At 44.8% G+C, this 23160-nt stretch overlaps 1 long non-coding RNA gene across 2 annotated transcripts in view; it reads left to right on the forward strand.

Annotated features, from left to right (window-relative positions):
* Positions 1-23160, forward strand: part of LOC126185160 (uncharacterized) — a 426511-nt gene that overhangs the window by 351331 nt on the left and 52020 nt on the right. Inside the window, exon 1 of one of the 2 annotated variants that reach the window (XR_007536966.1) lies at positions 9271-9420. The exons of the other annotated variant lie outside the window; for it this stretch is intronic. This is a non-coding gene — a long non-coding RNA (uncharacterized LOC126185160). Of the gene's footprint in view, positions 1-9270; positions 9421-23160 lie in introns of those variants that run through there. 2 annotated transcript variants of the gene reach the window in all.

The following is a 23160-nucleotide window of genomic DNA, read 5'->3' on the forward strand; positions in this document are numbered from 1 at the left end:
ACTGCAAAATGGGGCTTTTCGGTTCCCCATATGCGCCAGTTCTGTTTACTGACGAAGCCGTCCAGGTAAAAATAAGCTTCGTCAGTAAACCAAATGCTGTCCACATGCATATCGCCGTCATCAATCCTGTGCACTATATCGTTAGCGAATGTCTCTCGTGCAGCAATGGTAGCGGCGCTGAGGGGTTGCCGCGTTTGAATTTTGTATGGATAGAGGTGTAAGCTCCGGCGCATGAGACGATACGTGGACGTTGGCGTCATTTGGACCGCAGCTGCAACACGGCGAACGGAAACCCGAGGCCGCTGTTGGATCACCTGCTGCACTAGCTGCGCGTTGCCCTCTGTGGTTGCCGTATGCGGTCGCCCTACCTTTCCAGCACGTTCATCCGTCACGTTCCCAGTCCGTTGAAATTTTTCAAACAGATCCTTTATTGTATCGCTTTTCGGTCCTTTGGTTACATTAAACCTCCGTTGAAAACTTCGTCTTGTTGCAACAACACTGTGTTCTAGGCGGTGGAATTCCAACACCAGAAAAATCCTCTGTTCTAAGGAATAAACCATGTTGTCTACAGCACACTTTCACATTGTGAACAGCACACGCTTACAGCAGAAAGACGACGTACAGAATGGCGCACCCACAGACTGCGTTGTCTTCTATATCTTTCACATCATTTGCAGCGCCATCTGTTGTTGAAAATTGTAACTACTGTAATTTCGAAAGTTTGTCCGCCTGAAAATGTACTGTTGTCCCAAGCATATTGCAACAAACGGTGTATTTCTATCACTGCTGGTTTAGTTTTTATTGCAGTTTCAAATATACCGGTCATTTTTGAAACACCCTGTATTTATGATCAGCAAGTAAATAACGTGGACGAACTTAAGCAGAGGATGTTCGATGTTGTCAAAGCCATAGATGCAAATGTGCGTGGATGTGACCAAATGCGAAGAAACTGGGTTCGCGGTAATGAATCATGTGTCGAATAGAATGGTGGGCATTTTGAACACTTATTGCAGTATTGGTGTAACACGAAACAGAGTAATGTGGCTTTCATTTTCGTTACGGTACTGTTGTAGAAAGGGAAAATAATTTGAATTTAATTCTCGTTACGTATTGTATAAAGCGGAAAATGTTGATTGTAATTAACACACAACAAATTACGTGGTATTTGGTTGATTTTGTACTAATTGAATTAAGTACAACCAGACGTTCTCTCTTTTACAACATTACCATAACGAAGGTCGTGATAGAAAAGTTAACATCAAATACAATGTGTTTCCCTTAGTACAAAATCAACCAAATTCCACGTAATTTGTTTTGCGTTAATTACAATCAACATTTTCTGCTTTATACAATACGTAACGAGAATTAAATTCAAATTGTTTTCCCTTTCTACAACAGTACCGTAACGGAAATGAAAGCCAAATTACTCTGTTTCGTGTTACACCAGTACTGCAATAAGTGTTCAAAATGCCCACCATTCTATTCGACACATGATTCACACACACACACATATATATATATATATATATATATATATATATATATATATATATATATATATATATATAACGGTATAACCTGCCAAAATTATACAGACAATACGACTCGGTGCGCTTTAAAAAAAGTCTAATGAAACGTAACGGAGAAATAATCGCAACTCCAAGAAAAGTTGGTAGGCGTGTTTTTATATCCGAAAGATGATGTCTATTCAGATTTCGCGCCAGTCGCATAAGAGAGGCGCTAGTAGCGCCACTATGAAGACGCAAATCGAGTTTGCTTTAAATACACACTGTAACGGTAGTGAGCTTTAGTTGCCTTTCAGATTGGACGTGTTGAGCTGATGTTAGTTTAAGGCGACAAAGACGCAGTTATGAGCAACAGTTCGCACCACAGTGACACAACAGACTGTTACAAATCGGTTACTGCAAGGACAGCTCCGAACAGACACCCCGTAACGTGCATTCCACGGACCCCAAACCACCCCCATTTCCGTCTTCAGTGGTGTCAAGCGAGGGCTCATTGGAGGGCAGGATGGAGGCCTCGGCGCCAGTGATGGCAGTGCGTTGGTTAGGAGGTGGCCAGTTGAGGGCCTGCAACCAACCTGTCTCCGTGCTAGACACACTGGACCTACACCTGAGGTTACGGTCTGGGGTGCGTACGTCAATCTGGTGATTCGACCTGTTGTGCTGCCATCCATGAACAGCATTTCAGGGGGTGCTTTCCAACAGGATAACGCTCTCCCACGTACGTTGTTGTAACCCAACATCCTCTACAGAGTGTTGTGCCTTGGCCTCCTCGATCACCAGATCTGTTTCCAATCGAGCACGTATGGGACATCATCGGACAACTCCAGCGTCATCCACAACGAGCATTAACTGTCCCTGTATAGATCGACCAAGTGCAACAGGCACGGAACTCCATCCCACAAATCGGAATCCGGCACCTTTACAACACAATGCATGCACGTTTACATGCTTGCATTCAATATCCTGGCGGCTGTCGGTTACTGATTTACCAACATTTCGCATTTGTAATGGCTGATCCGCCGCTTACATTACCTGTGATCTTGCAATGTTAATCATTTAAATGTGTTACCTAGGCAAATGTATTCCCAAAATAACATTACTCTAAATTAATTACAAGGTGCATTCAAGTTCTAAGGCTTCTGATTTTTTTTCTCCGGACTGGAAAGAGATAGAAACATGCCCATTGTTTTAAAATGAGGTCGCGTTCATTGTCAATACGTCCCAGAGATGGCAGCACCGTACGACAGATGGAATTTTACCGCCAGCGGCGAGAATGAGAACTGTTTTAAATACTTAAAATGGCGACGTTTTCCTTACTTGAACAGCGTGTAATCATTCGTTTTCTGAATTTGCGTGGTGTGAAACCAATTGAAATTCATCGACAGTTGAAGGAGACATGTGGTGATGGAGTTATGGATGTGTCGAAAGTGCGTTCATGGGTGCGACAGTTTAATGAAGGCAGAACATTGTGTGACAACAAACCGAAACAACCTCGGGCTCGCACAAGCCGGTCTGACGACATGATCGAGAAAGTGGAGAGAATTGTTTTGGGGGCTCGCCGAATGACTGTTGAACAGATCGCTTCCAGAGTTGGCATTTCTGTGGGTTCTGTGCACACAATCCTGCGTGACGACCTAAAAATGCGAAAAGTGTCATCCAGGTGGGTGCCACGAATGCTGACGGACGACCACACGGCTGCCCGTGTGGGATGTTGCCAAGCAATGTTGACGCGCAACGGCAGCATGAATGGGACTTTCTTTTCGTCGGTTGTGACAATGGATGAGACGTGGATGCCATTTTTCAATCCAGAAACAAAGCGCCAGTCAGCTCAATGGAAGCACACAGATTCACCGCCACCAAAAAAATTCGGATAACCGCCAGTGCTGAAAAACTGATGGTGTCCATGTTCTGGGACAGCGAGGGCGTAATTCTTACCCATTGCGTTCCAAAGGGCACTACGGTAACAGGTGTATCCTACGAAAATGTTTTGAAGAACAAATTCCTTCCTGCACTGCATCAAAAACGTCCGGGAAGGGCTACACGTGTGCTGTTTCACCAAGACAACGCACCCGCACATCGAGCTAACGTTACGCAACAGTTTCTTCGTGATAACAACTTCTAAGTGATTCCTCATGCTCCCTACTCACCTGACCTGGCTCCTAGTGTCTTTTGGCTTTTTCCAACAATGAAAGACACTCTCCGTGGCCGCACATTCACCAGCCGTGCTGCTATTGCCTCAGCGATTTTCCAGTGGTCAAAACAGACTCCTAAAGAAGCCTTCGCCGCTGCCATGGAATCATGGCGTCAGCGTCGTGAAAAATGTGTACGTCTGCAGGGCGATTACGTCGAGAAGTAACGCCAGTTTCATCGATTTCGGGTGAGTAGTTAATTAGAAAAAAAAATCGGAGGCCTTAGAACTTGAATGCACCTCGTATTTTTGGTGTTGCGATTCTTTCTGAAAGTGTGTGTGTGTGTGTGTGTGTGTGTGTGTGTGTGTGTGTGTGTGACTTACGTGGAGTACGCGGCTGAGTATCTCGTCCGACTCTGTTTCCTGCATTTCGGAAGAAAAATAGCCGAGTATGACACTCTTGCCAAACATTCCACGCCACTCTTCAATTAAATCGCCCTGCGATATCACACCAGTTCTCCCCCAAATTTGGACGATGCGCTTCTCACCAACATCACTGCACTCTTACAAGCTGGGCTGCTATTAGCACTTTCGAACTTATTAATCATTCCTCCCGCTTACTTTACGTCATATTTATTTTTACAACCACCTTCCGCAATGACCGACGGTGCTGCTCGTCAGTACACGAGGTCTTCCAGGTGTCGCTTTAGCTGTGGTTGCTTCTTCTCGTTTACACTTCACAATCACGTCACCAACATTCGACTTGCGCAACCTCAGAACTTTTGAAATGTCCCTGATGGATTTGTTACTCGGGCGACATCTAATGACTAGTCCACGTTCAAAGTCACTGAACTCTCCTTCTGTTTCTGCTTCTCTGCTGACAAACTAACACTCCCCGCCACCTTTTATACTGGTCGGCCCACCTTTCGTGACATACAGTGGTCAATTCCTCATTATGCAGGGGTGTTATATACACTCCTGGAAATGGAAAAAAGAACACAGTGACACCGGTGTGTCAGACCCACCATACTTGCTCCAGACACTGCGAGAGGGCTGTACAAGTAATGATCACACGCACGGCACAGAGGACACACCAGGAACCGCGGTGTTGGCCGTCGAATGGCGCTAGCTGCGCAGCATTTGTGCACCGCCGCCGTCAGTGTCAGCCAGTTTGCCGTGGCATACGGAGCTCCATCGCAGTCTTTAACACTAGTAGCATGCCGCGACAGCGTGGACGTGAACCGTATGTGCAGTTGACGGACTTTGAGCGAGGGCGTATAGTGGGCATGCGGGAGGCCGGGTGGACGTACCGCCAAATTGCTCAACACGTGGGGCGTGAGGTCTCCACAGTACATCGATGTTGTCGCCAGTGGTCGGCGGAAGGTGCACGTGCCCGTCGACCTGGGACCGGACCGCAGCGACGCACGGATGCACGCCAAGACCGTAGGATCCTACGCAGTGCCGTAGGGGACCGCACCACCACTTCCCAGCAAATTAGGGACACTGTTGCTCCTGGGGTATCGGCGAGGACCATTTGCAACTGTCTCCATGAAGCTGGACTACGGTCCCGCACACCGTTAGGCCGTCTTCCGCTCACGCCCCAACATCGTGCAGCCCGCCTCCAGTGGTGTCGCGACAGGCGTGAATGGAGGGACGAATGGAGACGTGTCGTCTTCAGCGATGAGAGTCGCTTCTGCCTTCGTGCCAATGATGGTCGTATGCGTGTTTGGCGCTGTGCAGGTGAGCGCCACAATCAGGACTGCATACGACCGAGGCACACAGGGCCAACACCCGGCATCATGGTGTGCGGAGCGATCTCCTACACTGGCCGTACACCACTGGTGATCGTCGAGGGGACACTGAATAGTGCACGGTACATCCAAACCGTCATCGAACCCATCGTTCAACCATTCCTAGACTGGCAAGGGAACTTGCTGTTCCAACAGGACAATGCACGTCCGCATGTATCCTGTGCCACCCAACGTGCTCTAGAAGGTGTAAGTCAACTACCCTGGCCAGCAAGATCTCCGGATCTGTCCCCCATTGAGCATGTTTGGGACTGGATGAAGCGTCGTCTCACACGGTCTGCACGTCCAGCACGAACGCTGGTCCAACTGAGGCGCCAGGTGGAAATGGCATGGCAAGCCGTTCCACAGGACTACATCCAGCATCTCTACGATCGTCTCCATGGGAGAATAGCAGCCTGCATTGCTGCGAAAGGTGGATATACACTGTACTAGTGCCGACATTGTGCATGCTCTGTTGCCTGTGTCTATGTGCCTGTGGTTCTGTCAGTGTGATCATGTGATGTATCTGACCCCAGGAATGTGTCAATAAAGTTTCCCCTTCCTGGGACAGTGAATTCACGGTGTTCTTATTTCAATTTCCAGGAGTGTAGTTTTGATAGGATAGTGTACGTATTATAATGTAACCCAAAGAAATACAGAAGATGTTAATCAAAGGCAAATGTTTAAGTTCAAAGTTGATTTTCATTAAGTCCACCTCCGACTTCAACACACTTTCGAATTCTCTTTATAGCGTCACGTTTAGCTCTTCTGAGGTTATTTTGGCGTTCTTTAACGAATGTGTAACATCCGCTACATTTTTGTATCGAACACTGGCACATGCAGAAATTCTACATGTGTTTGTTATGGGACTATGTCTTGTTACTGTTGTTGCGGTCTTCAGTCCAGAGACTGGATTGATGCAGCTCTCCATGCTACTCTATCCTGTGCAAGCTTCTTCATCTCCCAGTAACTACTGCAACCTACGTCTCTGAATCTGCTTTGTGTATTCATTTCTTGGTCGCCCTCTACGATTTTTACGCTCCACGCTGCCCTCCAATACTAAATTGGTAATCCCTTGATGCCTCAACACAAGTCCTACCAACCGATCCCTTCTTCTCGTCAAGTTGTGCCACAAACTTCTCTTCTCCCCAATCCTATTCAATACTTCCTCATTAGTTATGTGATCTACCCATCTAATCTTCAGCATTCTTCTGTAGCACCACATTTCAAAAGCTTCTATTCTCTTCTTGTCCGAACTATTTATCGTGCATGTTTCACTTCCATTCATGGCTACACTCCATACATATACTTTCAGAAATGACTTCCTGACACTTAAATCTATACTCGATGTTAACAAATTTCTCTTCTTCAGAAACGCTTTCCTTACCATTTCCAGTGTCCATTTTATATCCTTTCTACTTCGACCATCATCAGTTATCTTGCTCCCCAAATAGCAGAACTCCTTTACTACTTTAAGTGTCTCATTTCCTAATCTAATTACCTCAGCATCACCCGACTTAATTCGACTACATTCCATTATCTTCGTTTTGCTTTTGTTGATGTTCATCTTATATCCTCCTTTCAAGACACTGTCCATTTCGTTCAACTGCTCTTCCAGGTCCTTTGCTGTCTCTGACAGAATGACAATGTCATCGGCGAACCTCAAAGTTTTTATTTCTTCTCCATGGATTTTAATACCTACTCCGAATTTTTCTTTTGTTTCCTTTACTGCTTGCTCAATATACAGATTGAATAACATCGGGGAGAGGCTACAGCCCCGTCTTACTCCCTTCCCAACCACTGCTTCCCTTTCATGTCCCTCGACTCTTATAACTGCCATCTGGTTTCTGTACAAATTGTAAATAGCCTTCGCTCCCTGTATTTTACCCCTGCCACCTTCAGAATTTGAAACAGAGTATTCCAATCAATATTGTCAAAAGCTTTCTCTAAGTCTACAAATGCTAGAAACGTAGGTTTGCCTTACCTTAGTATATTTTCTAAGATAAGTCGTAGGGTCAGTATAGCCTCGCGTGTTCCAACATTTCTACGGAATCCAAACTGATCTTCCCAGTCGGCTTCTACCGGTAATTTTCACATGTGTCATCACCTGCTTTCTTTGGGATTGGAATTATTATATTCTTCTTGAAGTCTGAGGGTATTTCGCCTGTCTCATACATCTTGCTAACCAGATGGTAAAGTTTTGTCAGGGCTAGCTCTCCCAAGGCTGTTAGTAGTTCTAATGCAATGTTGTCTACTCCCGGGGCCTTGTTTCGACTTAGGTATTTCAGTGCTCTGTCAAACTCTCCACGCAGTATCATATCTCCCATTTCATCTTCATCTACGAACTCTTCCATTTCAGTAATATTGTCCTCGAGTACATCGCCATTATATAGACCTTCTGTATACTCCTTCCACCTTTCTGCTTTCCCATCTTTGCTTAGAACTGGTTTTCCATCTGACCTCTTGATATTCATACAAGTGGTTCTCTTTTCTCCAAAGGTCTCTTTGATTTTCCTGTAGGCAGTATCTATCTTACCCCTAGTGATATATGCCTCTACATCGTTACATTTGTCCTCTATTCATTCCTGCTTAGCCATTTTGCACTTCCTGTCGATCTCATTTTTGAGACGTTTGCAGTCCTTTTTGCCTGCTTCATTTACTGCGTTTTTATATTTTCTCCTTTCATCAATGAAATTCAATATATCTTCTGTTACCTAAGGATTTCTACTAGCCCTCGTCTTTTTACCTACTTGATCCTCTTCTGCCTTCACTAGTTCATCCCTCAAAGCTACCTATTCTTCTTCTACTGTATTTCTTTGCCCCATTCCTGTCAAACGTTCCCTAATGCTCTCCCTGAAACACTCTACAACGTCTGGTTCTGTCAGTTTTGACTGTCTTATCAAAGGAATACTGTCTTCCACTTCATCCACACACTGTTCATTTGCACGGTCAGATGAAATATGACAGGTGGGCACTGCACTAGTCTCACTCAGTTTAGTGAAAATAAGCTTGACTGGTACTTCGAGGTTAAGAAATCGTCTACCATATTCTGCACAGGGAGCAGCAGCTTTTCCATTACAAAATCCGTGTACAAGAACCATATCGGCATACTCAGAACTTGTAAATACGTGCGGCATGCTTACAAATGTCAATCATTCAATAAACCCACTGCAACTTGATTAATAATACACGACTGAAAACTTGTCTCTAATCAGCTGTATCTCTGTATCCAATAAAAGTTGGACCATGTTATATAGAATGTTTTATTCGACTTAGTCTATACTAACTTCTCTCGAAGTATTTACTGTTCCTTCTCAAGCATGCTGTATATGTGGATGTAATGCATGAAAATATGAAGAGGAGGTCCTTACGCAGCGGTAGTCAAATGGTTGCTCCTGCTGATGATAATGGCGATACAGAAATTCGCGCTAAGATTGTACTGTGTTTGTCTCGGAACCGAGTGAGTGGTGTGGTGGATATTGAGAAGAATGCGGGTGACGAAATTTTGAGAGAGGCTGGATGGCTAGGAGCCAACGTGCGTCATGAGGTGAGAAAGACGGCCAGTGCCCTAGCTGACTGGCCGTAGCGCCAGCAACGCAAATAAAATTCACTCCGCTGACATCTGCTAGGGTTGCTCGTGAGCTCAAAAAGAGGCGAGTTGTCACTGGTGAGAATATTAAAAGTTGTGCTAGCCACGTAAAGATGAGTCCTGCCTTGGAGCCGTCGTGGAAACACTTTGGGTACTGCTGACGTGGTCTTTCCGTGGGCAGAGTTCTCGCTTCGTTCCTAATGACAAAATCACTGCAGCACAGTGCGGTTATGAAACGTGTCGAGAAGTATGCAGAGAGGGCGGCTCCGCCCCTTCCGTGTGGAGGTGGGGACTCGTTCGGCCTCCCAGCTGCCAATGCGCTGCTGGCCAGTGGCTCGCAAGCCGGCAGCGGTACGCACGTGGGATGCTGCCTGCTCCTGCTTCACCAGGGTGAGCACCATAGCTACCAACGGCTCGCGTTGTTTGTGTTACACCTCGTCAAATCTCGGGCTAGCGACGTCCGTAGTTACTAACACCACGACGGGTCTTCCCACTGTAATTTTTTCGGATGTTCTCAATGGACAATCCAGTCTAGTTCTATATGGTTTATTTCGTTCATTACGCATTTAATGTATAATAACTTTTCTTGTTATATTCGCCGGATCGCATCTTGGTTTCATACCTGGCAACATTTCTTACTCCAGGGATCGAAATGTTCATTTGCAATTCACTTTGTAGGTCATTGTAGTCCTTAAAAACGAAATTAAATAATTTTTCTTCTTCTAAACTGTCTTGTCTGCTAAGAGGAGCATTTTCTCTTTTTTTAAAAAAAAATAATACGTTTTCCAGTATGCTTTGCTCGGTGTCAAATTTTTTTTTATTACATGCATTTGAAAACATAAGTTAACGATATAATCTAAAATTAACGATTCAGTAATTTACGAACTGTGGATACCCAATCTTGTCTCACTTACTTCCTCTGAGAAAGCAAAGTGTCAGGAATGACATATTTTATTTTAAGCACAAGGTTTTTACTGCACTATTTATTTATTTACACGTGGTTATACCTGTTACACCATCTTCACAGGTACACTTGATGATGGCAAAACGCCGAAACGATCTCGTCATGTAACTTGTATCACTACGAATAAATAAATAAAATAATAACGCAGCAAAAAACTTGTATCTGAAATAAAATATGTCGTTCTTCGACCTCATGCAAGCTGGGGGCGCACTGGAAAGGAAAAGGTGTGAGGAACTGCGGCGGAGTGGACTGTTTTATTGTATTAGTATGTTGCACTAATTGTTTCACATTCTTTCAGCATTCCAGCGGTTCTACGAACGATTTATGTATTGGGAGCTTCATTTTATAGAATTGCACCACTATATTACAAGCACTGAGCACTAAACAGGTACCTGGAGCAATTTCTCAAATTCATTGCAGAATTCGGTTTGTAACTGCACATAAACATTCACAATATTACTCCAATATGGCAGACATATAGCTGACGCCAGGATATCGATTATCGACTATGTGACTAGCTACCTGGTTTTTGACCGCCATAAAACAAGGGTAATGGAATGTAATCGAGTTAAATAAGGTGATGCTGAGGGAATTAGGAAATGAGACATTAGAAGTAGCAAATGAGTTTTGCTACTTGAGCGGCAATATAGTAGATGATAGCCGAAAAGTACAGAGGATAGAAAATGCAAACCGTCAATGACAAGAAAACAATTTCTGAAAAAGAGAACTGTGTCATTATCGAATATAAACTTAAGTGTTAGGAATTATTTTTTGAAAGGATATTTCTGGAATATAGCGTGTACGGAAATGAATGTTGGACTGTAAACAGTTCAGACAATAATAGAATAGAAGCTTTTGAGATGTACTGCTACAGGTGAACGCTGAAGATTAGATGTTGTTGTTGTTGTTGTTCTTGATGTGGTCTTCGGTCCTGAGACTGGTTTGATGCAGCTCTCCATGCTACTCTATCCTGTGCAAGCTTCTTCATCTCTCAGTAACTACTGCAACCTACATCCTTCTGAATCTGCTTAGTGTATTCATCTATTGGTCTCCCTCTACGTATTTTACCCACCACGATGCCCTCGAATACTAAATTGGTGATCCCTTGATGCCTGAGAACGTGTCCTACCAACCGATCCCTTCTTCTAGTCAAGTTGTGCCACAAATTTCTCTGGCCGAGCGGTTAAAGGCGCTACAGTCTGGAACCGCACGACCGCTACGGTCGCAGGTTCGAATCCTGCCTCGGGCATGGATGTGTGTGATGTCGTTAGGTTAGTTAGGTTCAAAAATGGCTCTGAGCACTATGGGACTCAACTGCTGAGGTCATTAGTCCCCTAGAACTTAGAACTAGTTAAACCTAACTAACCTAAGGACATCACAAACATCCATGCCCGAGGCAGGATTCGAACCTGCGACCGTAGCGGTCTTGCGGTTCCAGACTGCAGCGCCTTTAACCGCACGGCCACTGCGGCCGGTGGTTAGTTAGGTTTAAGTAGTTCTAAGTTCTCGGGGACTTATGACCACAGCAGTTGAGTCCCATAGTGCTCAGAGCCATTTGAACCATTTGAACAAACTTCTCTTCTCCCCAATTCTGTTCAATACCTCCTCATTAGTTATGTGATCTACCCATCTAATCTTCAGCATTCTTCTGTAGCACAACATTTCAAAAGCTTCTATTCTCTTCTTGTCCAAACTATTTATCGTCCGTGTTTCACTTCCATACATGGCTACACTCCATACAAATACTTTCAAGAAACGACTTCCTGACACTTAAATCTATACTTGATGTTAACAAATTTCTCTTCTTCAGAAACGCTTTCCTTGCCATTGCCAGTCTACATTTTATACCCTCTCTACTTCGACCATCATAGATAGATCAAATAATGAATAAGGGAGGTACCGAGTCGAATTTTAGAACAGAAATTTATGGTGTAAGTTGACTAAAACGAAGGGTTGGTTGGCAGGACACGTCCTGGGGCACGAAGGATTCGTCAGTTTTGCAATGGAGTGAAGTTTAAGTGCTGAAAACTGGAGACGGAGGTCAGTGTTCCGATATGTAAGAGGGTTCAAATGAATGTATGTTACAGTAGACATGCAGAGATGAAGAGGCTTGCACATGATAGACTAGCGTGAAGAGCTGCACCAAAGCAGTCTTCGGACTGAAGACCACAACAACAACACGAAGATGACGCCTTAGAGCTTTGAAATGGTTGGAGATGAAATAATTTTTTACAGAACTCACTATTACGAATTTGGACATTATGTTGAAAAATGGCAATAAATTTGAGTGTCTCTTCTCATTCTTTGTATTTCTAATCCCACTTAATCACACACAAACACTAAAATTTCTGAGGATGTTTATATGCAAATATATCAACTTACGACAGAAACGGAAGGCAGGCAGCTCCATCCATGCTTCATGGTCAGCCGGAGGAAGTCAGTAATTCACTGAAACGGCACGAAATTCCCGTCTAAAGAAAAGCTGCTCCCTGTCCAGCAGCAGGCTACGCTTTCCGGTGCAATTTCTGGAGGGACGTGCAGCCCAAATCTGTCTGCACTTACCGAACTGTGAGGTGCGTTCAGTGAATGATGCAACAATTTTTTTCTCGGCCCATGTTGGTTGAAAAATGCAGAGTCTGTTGTGGGACATCGTGGAATATTCCCGCATCAGTCCCTATAGTTTCGTGAAGTTGCGATAGGTGGTGGCGCTATACGTAACCTTCAAAATGGCGTCTGTAACGGAGGTGCGTTGCAAGCAGAGAGCTGTCATTGAGTTTGTTTTGGCGGTAAACCAGAGCATCGCAGATATTTATAGGCGCTTGCAGAATCTCTACGGAGACCGGACAGTGAACAAACCCAAGGTGAGTCGTTGGCGAGGCGTCAGTCATCATAGCAACAAGGTCGCTCAAACCTGCCCGACTTCCCGCGTGCCGGCCGGCCGCACACAACTGTGATTCCTGCAGTGTTGGAACGTGCGGACACTCTCATTCGAGGTGATCGACGCATCACAATCAAACACCTCGCTGTTCAACTGGACGTCCTGTTGCTTGCTGAAGCGATTTCTGAACTGAATTCTGGGTGGACGTTACTTTTGTTCCTGTTCCCCACAGTACGTAGATTTCGGAAACGTTCCTAAGTTTCTGAAAGCTTGAAAATGACTCATTTTACATCTGGAACTGAAAGTGTAAAAAGTTGGCAGTAATAGAGCCGTAATGAGGTGATCCTGCACCTCTGGCAGGACTTTCAAAGCTGCGCCTACCTGCCTCCACCCCCCCCCCCCCCACTCCACTCTCCACTCCGCCCCCCCCCCCCGCCCTAACTTTCTGCAGCTTTTTGTGCTCAGAATTATCAAATTTTTTAATCTTGTAAGTAGGTTCAATAAAAAAAGTAGCTTCATTCAAAATTGTTATTTAAGTGAACAACGGTGATGAAAAGTATTGCACAGAACAAATTAAATGTATCTAGAACACATAAAGTGCAAAATATATAAACCCAACAAATAAGCTGAAAATATCATAAGACTCTGTACCTCGTTGGTTTTAGAATGTTGTATCAAGGGACATGTTTTATTTGAGCCTTATAAATTATTAATAGTGCATAAATTATTATTTATAAATAAAAACAGAAGGACTATAAGAGATGAGAAAATATCCTTTTCCAGGAATAGTGTTTTTCTTATAATTGTACTTTTCATTTCTTGACGTTGTGCGAGACAAAGACATTGATTCTGTTTTTGAAATCAGGTTTATCAGCTGTGTTGAATTCAATCGACAAGGCGTAAAATTTCATTCGCGCTGGAATAACAACAAAATACTAAGGCATAAATAAGAGCTGCTTTCAGTGGTCTTAGACTTCTTTCTCGCCAATTCTATTCATTACCTCCTCGTTATTTGTATGAGCTGTGCATCTGACTCGAGCATTCTTCTGCAGCACCACATAGCAGAAACTTCTGTTCTCTTCTTGTCTGAACTGTTTATCGTCCACGTTTCACTTTCGTACAAGGTTACAATGCAGACAAATATCTTCAGAAAATACTTCCTAATACTTTAATCAATATTCGATGCTCACAAATTTCTCTTCTTCAGAAACACTTTCCTTGCCATTGCCGCACTACATTTTATATATCGTCTCTCCTTCAGTCATCATCAGTTATTTGACTAAATCACAAAACTCATGTATTACTTGCAGTGTCTCGTTTCCTAACCTTAGGTGACAAAAGTCATGAGAGAGTGATACAGACGGCGGTAGTATCGCGTACGCAAGGTATGAAAGGGCATTGTATTGGCGGAGCTGTCAGTTGCACTCAGGTGATTCATGTGAAAAAATTTCCGATGTGGTTATGGCCACACGATGGGAATTAACAAACTTTTAACGTGCAATCGTAGTTGGAGCTAGATGCATAAGTCGTTCCATTTTGGAAATCGTCGGGGAATTCAATATTCCGAGATCCACAGAATCAAGACTGTGCCGAGAATACCAAATTTCAGGCATTACCCTTCACTACACACAACACAGTGGCCGACGGCCTTCACTTAACGACCGAGAGCAGCGGCGTTTGCGTAGAGTTGTCAGTGGTAACAGACAAGCAACACTACGTGAAATAACCGCAAAAATCTATGTGAGACGTACGACGAACGTATCCGTTAGGACAGTGCAGTGAAATTCGGCGTTAATGGGCTGTGGCAGCAGCCGACCGACGCGAGAGCCTTTGAAAACAGCGCGACATCACCCGCAGCGCCTCACGTTGGCCCGTCATCCATTCATTTCCGTGTCCGGTCAGCATTTCCAAAAAATAGAAGCTGCGATAGCTTTGTCATTTCCCATTTGAATGGAGACCGGCTGTGAAAGGATTTGCCGTCAGCGCGCTTCTTCTGCCGTTGCCCAGGGTACACCCGATTGCTACTCATGTCTTGGTCTTCTCTTATTGCAATCTTCGTGGAGGTTTCTTCCATGTACCCCAATGCTGGCCCGTGATCATATCGGATGGACGCTAGACGACTGGAAAACCGTGCCCTGGTCAGATGGGTCCCGATTTCAGTTGGTAAGAAGTGATGGTAGGTTTCGAGTGTGGCGCAATCCCCACGCACCATGGACCCAAGTCGTCAACAAGGCACTGTGTAAGCTGGTGGGGGCTCCATAATGGTGTGGGCTGTGTTTACATGGAATGGACTGGGCCCTCTAGTCCAACTGAACCGATCATTGACTAGAAATCGTTCTGTTCGACTACTTGGCCACCATTTGCAGCCATTCATGGAATTCATGTTTCGAAATAACGACTGAATTTTTATGGTTCAAATGACTCTGAGCACTATGGGACTGAACATGTGAGATCATCAGTCCCCTAGAACTTAGAACTACCTAAACCTAACTAACCTAAGGACATCACACACATCCATGGCCGAGGCAGGATTCGAGCCTGCGACCGTAGCGGTCGCGCGGTTCCAGACTGAAGCGCCTAGAAGCGCGCGACCACAGCGGCCGGCACGGAATTTTTATGGATGACATGTCACCGGGCCACAGTTGTTCGCGATTGGCTAGAACAACATTCTGGACAATTTGAACGAATGATTTGGCTACCCATCGAACGTTTATGGGACATAATTCGGAGGTCAGTTTGTGCTCAAAATCCTGCACCGGCAACACTTTTTCAATTATGGGTGGCCGTAGAGGCAGCATGGCTCAGTATTTTTGCATGGGACTTTCAACGACTCGCTGAGTCCATGCTACGTCGAGTTGCTGCACTCTCCATGCCGGGCCTTGTACCTTAACTTCTTGAGTAATTTGTTTTGCCCCATCAAACATTGTTTTAATCTCTCCATCATCTGCCGCGCTGGTTAGCACATATACTTGTGCTACTGTGGTGGGTGTTGGCTTCATGTCTCTCTTGGCTGTTGATAGTAGCTTACCCGCATTCCTGTTTTCTTATTCATTATTATACCTACATCTATATTATCCCTATTTCATTTTGTATTTATGACCCTGTACTCACTTGACCAGAGGTCCTGTTCCCCCTGCCAGAGAGCTTTGCTAATTCCCACATATCTAACTTCAAACTATTCATTTGCCTTTTTAAATTTTCTAACCTTTCTGCCCGATTAAGATGTCTAACATTCGACGCTCCGACCCGTGGAAAGCCAGTTTTCTTTCTTCTAGTGACGTCATCCTCCTGAGTAGTGTCCGTCCGAAGATCCGAATAGGTGACTACTTTTCCCTCCAGAATATTTTACCTAAGAGGATACCATTATCATTTAACCAAACAGTAGAGCTGCATGTCCCCGGGAAAAATGGCGGCTGTAGTTTCACCTTCCTTTCAGCAGTTTGCAGTACCAGCCAAGCAAAACCATGTTGATGTTGGCTGATGTTACAGGGCCAGATCAGTCAACTATCCAGACTTGCGTTAGCAACTACTGAAAAGGCTGCTGACCCTCTTCAAGAACTACCCGTTTGTGTGGTCTCTCAACAGATACTCCTGTGTTGTGGTTGCACCTACGACGCGGCTGTCTGTATTGGTTGAGGCCTGCATGACACCCCAGCACGGCAAGGGCCACTGGTCCCTGGAGAGGGCGGGGGCGGGGAATGGGACATCTACCGGTTCTAAAATCAGGATGGTGCGTAAGTGTGATTATGCGTGAAATTTCAATGATTCTCGGTCTTAATCCCAGTATTTAACGATGGTAGTTTTTATTTTACATGGGTCAGTGTTATTATATATTGTTTATTTACATCTAAATTAAAACCATTTTTGAGTGGAAGTATATACAGGGTGATTTTTTGCACCCTGTACAAACCCTAGGGATTGATCAATTAGAGGATACAGAACAGAAAAGGTCTAATGAACTTAAGTCCGGAAATGCATGGTTTCCATGTTAGAGACCATTTATTCATTGTACATTGTTACAGAGACTGCGGTCTAATACACGCTGTACCATGCAGCCACAGTTACAGTGTCTGTTGAAAATGGTTTCCATGTGCCTCAACGCATGCATGTACGCACCGTAGCATTTTCTGTCTTACACGTTCACATCGTCCAGGCTGCATACGAACAGTATCAAAGGCAGAATGAATACTCTGCTCCAGTGTCTCCACATCTGGAGTGGGCACTGCATACACGATACTTTTTTGATTGGTCCATAACCAGAAATGGCACGGGTTGAGATCTGGTGAACGAGCAAGCCATCCAACAGGACCACCTCGTCCGATCCATCGACCAGGGAAGACACGATTGAGAGGCGTCCGGACGTTAATGGCGAAGTGGGCTGGAGCACCATCCTGTAGCAGCCACATAACCCTTCGAATCATCAATGGTACTTCCTCCAGCAGGGAAAGCAAAGTCACCAGCAAGAAACTCCGATGGATCCGGCCTGTTAGGCGACGTGAGAGGAAGACTGGTCCCAAAATACGATCGCCAGTTATCTCAGCCCACACATTCTGGCTGTACCAATGCTGATGATTGGCTGTCACCATACCGTTGTGGTTCTGCATACTATCCCACAGACGATTGTTATAAAAGTTGAAGATACCACTCCGCGTAAAGGTGGCCTCATCTGTGAATAGGGTGGATGACACAAATCCCCGAACCGTGGTTGCCTGGTGAAGAAACCAGTGACAAAACTGCTCCCGATGTGGAAAGTCTGTCGCTAGTAAGCCCTGCACATGCGGTAAGTGATAAGGGTAGTAACAATTGTCACGGAGAATGTTCCACACGGTCGTCTGGGTTACCCTGTACTGGCGGGCAAATGCCTGGTACTGACACGGCGGTCGCCTTCCACAGCGTTAATCACATTTTCCTGGAAGTCTGGTCTCCGAACATTTCTGGTAGGTCCTTCATGATATCCTGCTTCCTGAAATGACCCTGTCTCAGACAAACGGCGAAATGCTGTTGCAAACACTGAATTCTGTGGTTGTTGTTGGCCGGGATAGGCCTCCTGATGCAAACTTGCTGCCCGCCTCCCGTTGCCATTTGCCTTTCCGTAAATAAACACCATGCAGTAAGCACTGGGAGATGAAGAAGCTTGCACAGGATAGAGTAGCATGGAGAGCTGCATCAAACCAGTCTCAGGACTGAAGACCACAACAACAACATCGGCAAGCTCTCGATTGGAATGCGGAACGACTGTGTACAACGCTGTATCACATCCACTACAAGGTGAGTCAGCAACGGAAGTGAATCGGACACAACGTTACCAGTTACTATGGCAGGAGAGGGCGCTAGGGCATGACGTATGAGGAACAGTACCACCCTCTAGGAGGAAACCATACATACTGCAACTGTGGCTGCATGGAACGCGTATTATACCGCAGTATCTGTAACAAAGTACGACTGAATAAATGGTCTCTAAAATGGAAACCATGTATTTCCAGTCATAAGTTCATTAGACCTTTTTTGTTCCGTATCCTCTCATCGATCAATCCCTAGAGTCCGTACATGGTATAAAAAATCGCCCTGTGCATCACTTTCTACGAGCATCAGCCATTTATGGCATTAAATGGATTTCTATGATAAGAACGACTGAATATTATTTTGAAACGCCATGAGACATAATGAAATACTATTTCTCAGCCCCATAGACTCCATAGTCACAGGTGAAAATTAGGTAAATGTAGACCTGTGAGACAATCACACGATAAAATAACTATTTAAAAATCTAAACAACAAAGTACATCTGGTGTAACAAATCATTCCCAACCATGACAGGGGACTCATCGACTTGGCTATTGTGGATACCAGAGTCGAGAACTGAAAATACACAAACGATTGAAGGCATAAGAAGTGGCCATTACGCCACATGTTAATGGCCTCTGCACAAGATACCATAATAGTATCTGTGATAAATTTCACAAAGTTTTGTGTGGATGAAAGAAGGAAGCGTCAGCAGATTACACATCTCATTGGCTGTCCAGGTGTCAACAAAAAGAAGGGCTTTAGTTTTGTCTTATATAACTGGCCACATTACTTGTTGCGGGAAGATTTTTAAATGGTTCAAATGGCTCTGAGCACTATGGGACTTAACATCTGAGGTCATCAGTCCCCTAGAACTTAGAACTACTTAAACCCAACTAACCTAAGGACATCACACACATCCATGCCCGAGGCAGGATTCGAACCTGCGACCGTAGCGGTCGCGCGGTTCCAGACTGAAGCGCGTAGAACCGCTCGGCCACTCCGGCCAGCCGAACGCCTTGATGTTCGGTAAATTTATATTCATATTTGCAGGAAAATGCCCCGTGGGCTCCGGTACAAGGACATACAAATGGGACAGCAGAGTACCATCCATCAAGATCCAAGGCATTATCTTATAAGAGCTTGTGTTTGCCGATAAGGATCCAACCGCACCAAAGACATGCTTGCTTTCCTTTACTGCGAGAGTTGTATAACCCGTAACTCTTTATCAAATCTTGATCTGGTGACGATTTTATGACCTTTTTGTTGAATATCAGCAGTCCCTTCAACCAACCGCTTGATAATTTTTTGGGTTATTTTGCGACAGACAATCTTTTTCTTAAATTTAAATTTCTTTACTCACGAGCTGGAAGCTCTGAACTGCAGTGAACTGTGAGGGTCAATTCTCCTCTTTGTTTTCAGTGCCCAAAGTCTCAATGTTCGGTCATGTATTATTGCGTTTTCCTGTCCCTTTGCATCAAAATTATCACATAATTCACGATTTATTATAACCTGCAGAATTTTTGGGTTCGACCAATGACGTTGTATTAGCCTGATTTCAAAGTTTTGCAACACATTCTTGATTTTTATTTTCCTTTTCTGTACTAACACTGTTGCATTTTTCAGGCGCGGTGTCATATAAATTGCTAATCCAGGACGACGCAGACAGAGAGGATCAACATTTCCATCTTTTCCCCATGATTGTTTTGTCCATATCTTGCACAAATCAGCCAGATATCCTTCTGGAAACTTCATTCGTTTCCTTGGAGATGATGGCTGATCAGATGAACCGCTGCTTCCCTGGAAATCCGCCGCTGATGACATTGTTTCATTGCTCACTGCCATGGCACTATCATTTTCTTCATCTGACGAGTCTTGACTTGATGCCTCTTCATCTATTAAAAGTGTAGAAACCTCTGCTATTACGGCATCCTCTTCTGTCAACTTTTGCTTTATTTGATCATAAACAACACCTTTCTCTTCTATAGGCACACATTCTGCAACACCAAAGTATTCTACTAACAATTCCACAATTACTGCCTGCCTCGTCGTCCAAGGTGAAATCAGCACACTTCCACATCACAAAGATAATCTGGTTACTCTAACAGCAAACACAAACCCATCTAAAGTATTGCGACCGCTGCGCTGCTTTCAGAGCGATATGTAAATGGAGGGCGATGTAGAGAGGGGAAAACTATCACCACCCCAACTATTTCTCTCTCTCTCTCTCTCTCTCTCTCTCTCTCTCTCTCTCTCTCTCTCATCTCAATAACGTTACAGCATAGCACTTTATAAAGAATTGTTCTTTCTAGTCAGTAACAAAACAAAATCAGCTTTGTTCTGTTGCCTGCAACAACTACCGTGACCTTGTCAGATCCTCCGCATGGGAACCTGCGTACTGACTATTCACTGTGCAGGTTTCTCAGCCATTGTTGTTATGGCGATAACGTATGGCTGAGGGAGAGCCTGTTTAGATCTTAAGCGGACTTGTTCATTTCGGAATAGATGATACAACTGACCTGGGTTTTGAGCTTCTTTATCGATCTGTTGCTCTACCCTGTTATAGCTTGAAATGGTGCTTCCAAGATATTTTTACTGGTCTGCTGTTTCCAGCTGTGTATCTTCAAGCCTGATCATTCTTTTTTCTTCTGCCTGTTAATTGTCACGGCGACCACTTTTGATTTCTTTATGGTTAAACTATGTGCTTTTAGATGGTCACTTCAGGTGACCAGTCTCTCATGGTGTTCTATCTGTGTGATAACGCAAATTACTGCGTCATCCGCAAATAGAACTGCTTTAATACCCTTATCGTTGTTCTGCTTCATTCCTTTCACACGACAATATTGTCGCAGAAGAAGTTCTGTAGTACAGGCACCGTGGTGTAGTGGTTACGATACTGCACTGTTGCATGGCTGTGAGTTCAAAACTCGTCTGAAGTGTAAAATTTTAATTTCTATATTCGGTTCAAGTACATTCTAGAAGTATCCACAGATATCAAGAATCATTGTACTGGAATGTTCTGTAACAGCCGGCCGCGGTGGCCGAGCGGTTCTAGGCGCTTCAGTGCGGAACCGCGCGACTGCTACAGTCGCAGGTTCGAATCCTGCCTCGGGCATGGATGTGTGTGATGTCCTTAGGGTAGTTAGGTTGAAGTAGTTCTAAGTTCTAGGGGACTGATGACCTCAGATGTTAAGTCCCATAGTCCTAAGAGCCATTTGAACCATTTGTTCTGTAAATGTATGTATACCGTATGCGTTCTGGCTGGAGCCAGTTTGCTCCGTTCTCTTGTACGTGCAAGTGCTGAATAAACCTTCGTTAAGTGAAGTTAGTGTTCGTCATTCATCTAAGTACACCTTTTCTACGTGACATTATTCTGGTGGAGGCGCCTGGTATTTGAACTTGTGATAGCGCACATTATCAACACAGTGGCTCCCATCAGGCCACGACAGAGCCGCCGTTTACGTGGCGAGGAACTCGACTTCGGGCCGTATTCAGCAGATCACAATCTATCGGAGACAGAGGAAGAAGTGGACGTTTCGATGACAGCAACTGTTTGCCACCACATGAGACATCCTTCCGGGGTCTCTGGTGACGATGGCCAAGATCCAAACAAGTGGCTGAAGGTATATGAGCGAATAGCCAAATTTAACAAATGGGATGACACTGTGTGTTTGGCTAACGTATTTTTCTACTTGGAGGGCACTGCCAAGCAATGGTATGAGAACAACGAGGAGAAGTTCACAAGCTGGGAAGTATTCCAGGCGGAACTGCGCAAGTATTTCGGCGACACACAACGACAGAAGTGCAAGACTGAAGACAAATTAAAGTGCAGGGCACAGCGTCCAGGAGAAACTACAGCATCCTACATTCGAGACGTCTTGGAGCTGTGTAAAATAGTGGATCCTAGAATGAAGGAGGAAGATAAGGTTGTACATCTCATGAAGGGTGTTGCTGAGGACATGTATCAGGCCCTACTTCTGAAGGAGGTTTCGACAGCAGACGATTTCATAAAATGGTGCCAGTATATCGAGACAATGTATCAAAAAAGAATTACATGCAAGAAGTTTGAATGGCTTCCAAACGTCGTATCGATGTCTGTGATGGAGGAAGGAACTGATTTCACAAGTTCTCTTCGTCAGAAAGTGAGAGATGGAGTTCAGAAGGCACTTGGATTGCTCGGCGAGCAAAAAACCGAGACGCTTCAAGAGGTCATAAGGAAGGAAGTGGAACAGACATTAAACCCAATCTCTCGTCCTTCATTTCCCTTTAAAACGGTGAAAAATTCGAGACCCAGGCAACAATACGTTCCTACAATGCCACATGAGGAACCTGTTTGAGCACCAAGGAAGGCTGACGTCTGGAGGACCCAGGATAACCAACCAGTATGTTTCCACTGCGGACGACCGGGACATGTGGTGCGCTATTGCCGAGAAAGGCGACGGATATTTGATGATGCCCGCGCCAGAAGATAGCAGACCGATCTTAGCCTACGGCAACTCCTGGACGACGAAGATGAACAAGAAGATGTGGGTGCAGGACGACGTAGGTCACCATCGCCGCAAGCTAGTCGCTGGAGAGGACGCTCCCCAACACGCCGATCAAGGTCTCCATCGCCGTTTAGAAGCTCCAGCCGATCACCTAGCCGCCGCAACCTGGAAAACTAAAGGATGCAACCTTCCTTGGAGGTGAGGCCGCCGAAGAGAAAATCACTACAAAAATTATAGGAAACTACACCGATATCCTCATGGATGGTCGACCAGCCCAAGCTCTTGTGGACTCTGGAGCATCATATTCAGTCATTTCGGAGAAGTACCGTCGCCAGTTGCAGAAAACCGTATTCGTCGACAACAAAACATCTCTGCTGAAGGTGGCTAATGGGAAATATGTAAAACCTGCAGGAAGATGTGTCATTCGTGTGGGTATAAGTGGCCATACACAACCCTTAGAATTCATCGTCTTACAAGAGTGTAGTCATGACGTCATTCTCGGATGGGACTTTTTGAAA

The sequence above is a fragment of the Schistocerca cancellata genome, chromosome 4, assembly GCF_023864275.1.
Source record: "Schistocerca cancellata isolate TAMUIC-IGC-003103 chromosome 4, iqSchCanc2.1, whole genome shotgun sequence".
Taxonomy (NCBI): domain Eukaryota; kingdom Metazoa; phylum Arthropoda; class Insecta; order Orthoptera; family Acrididae; genus Schistocerca; species Schistocerca cancellata.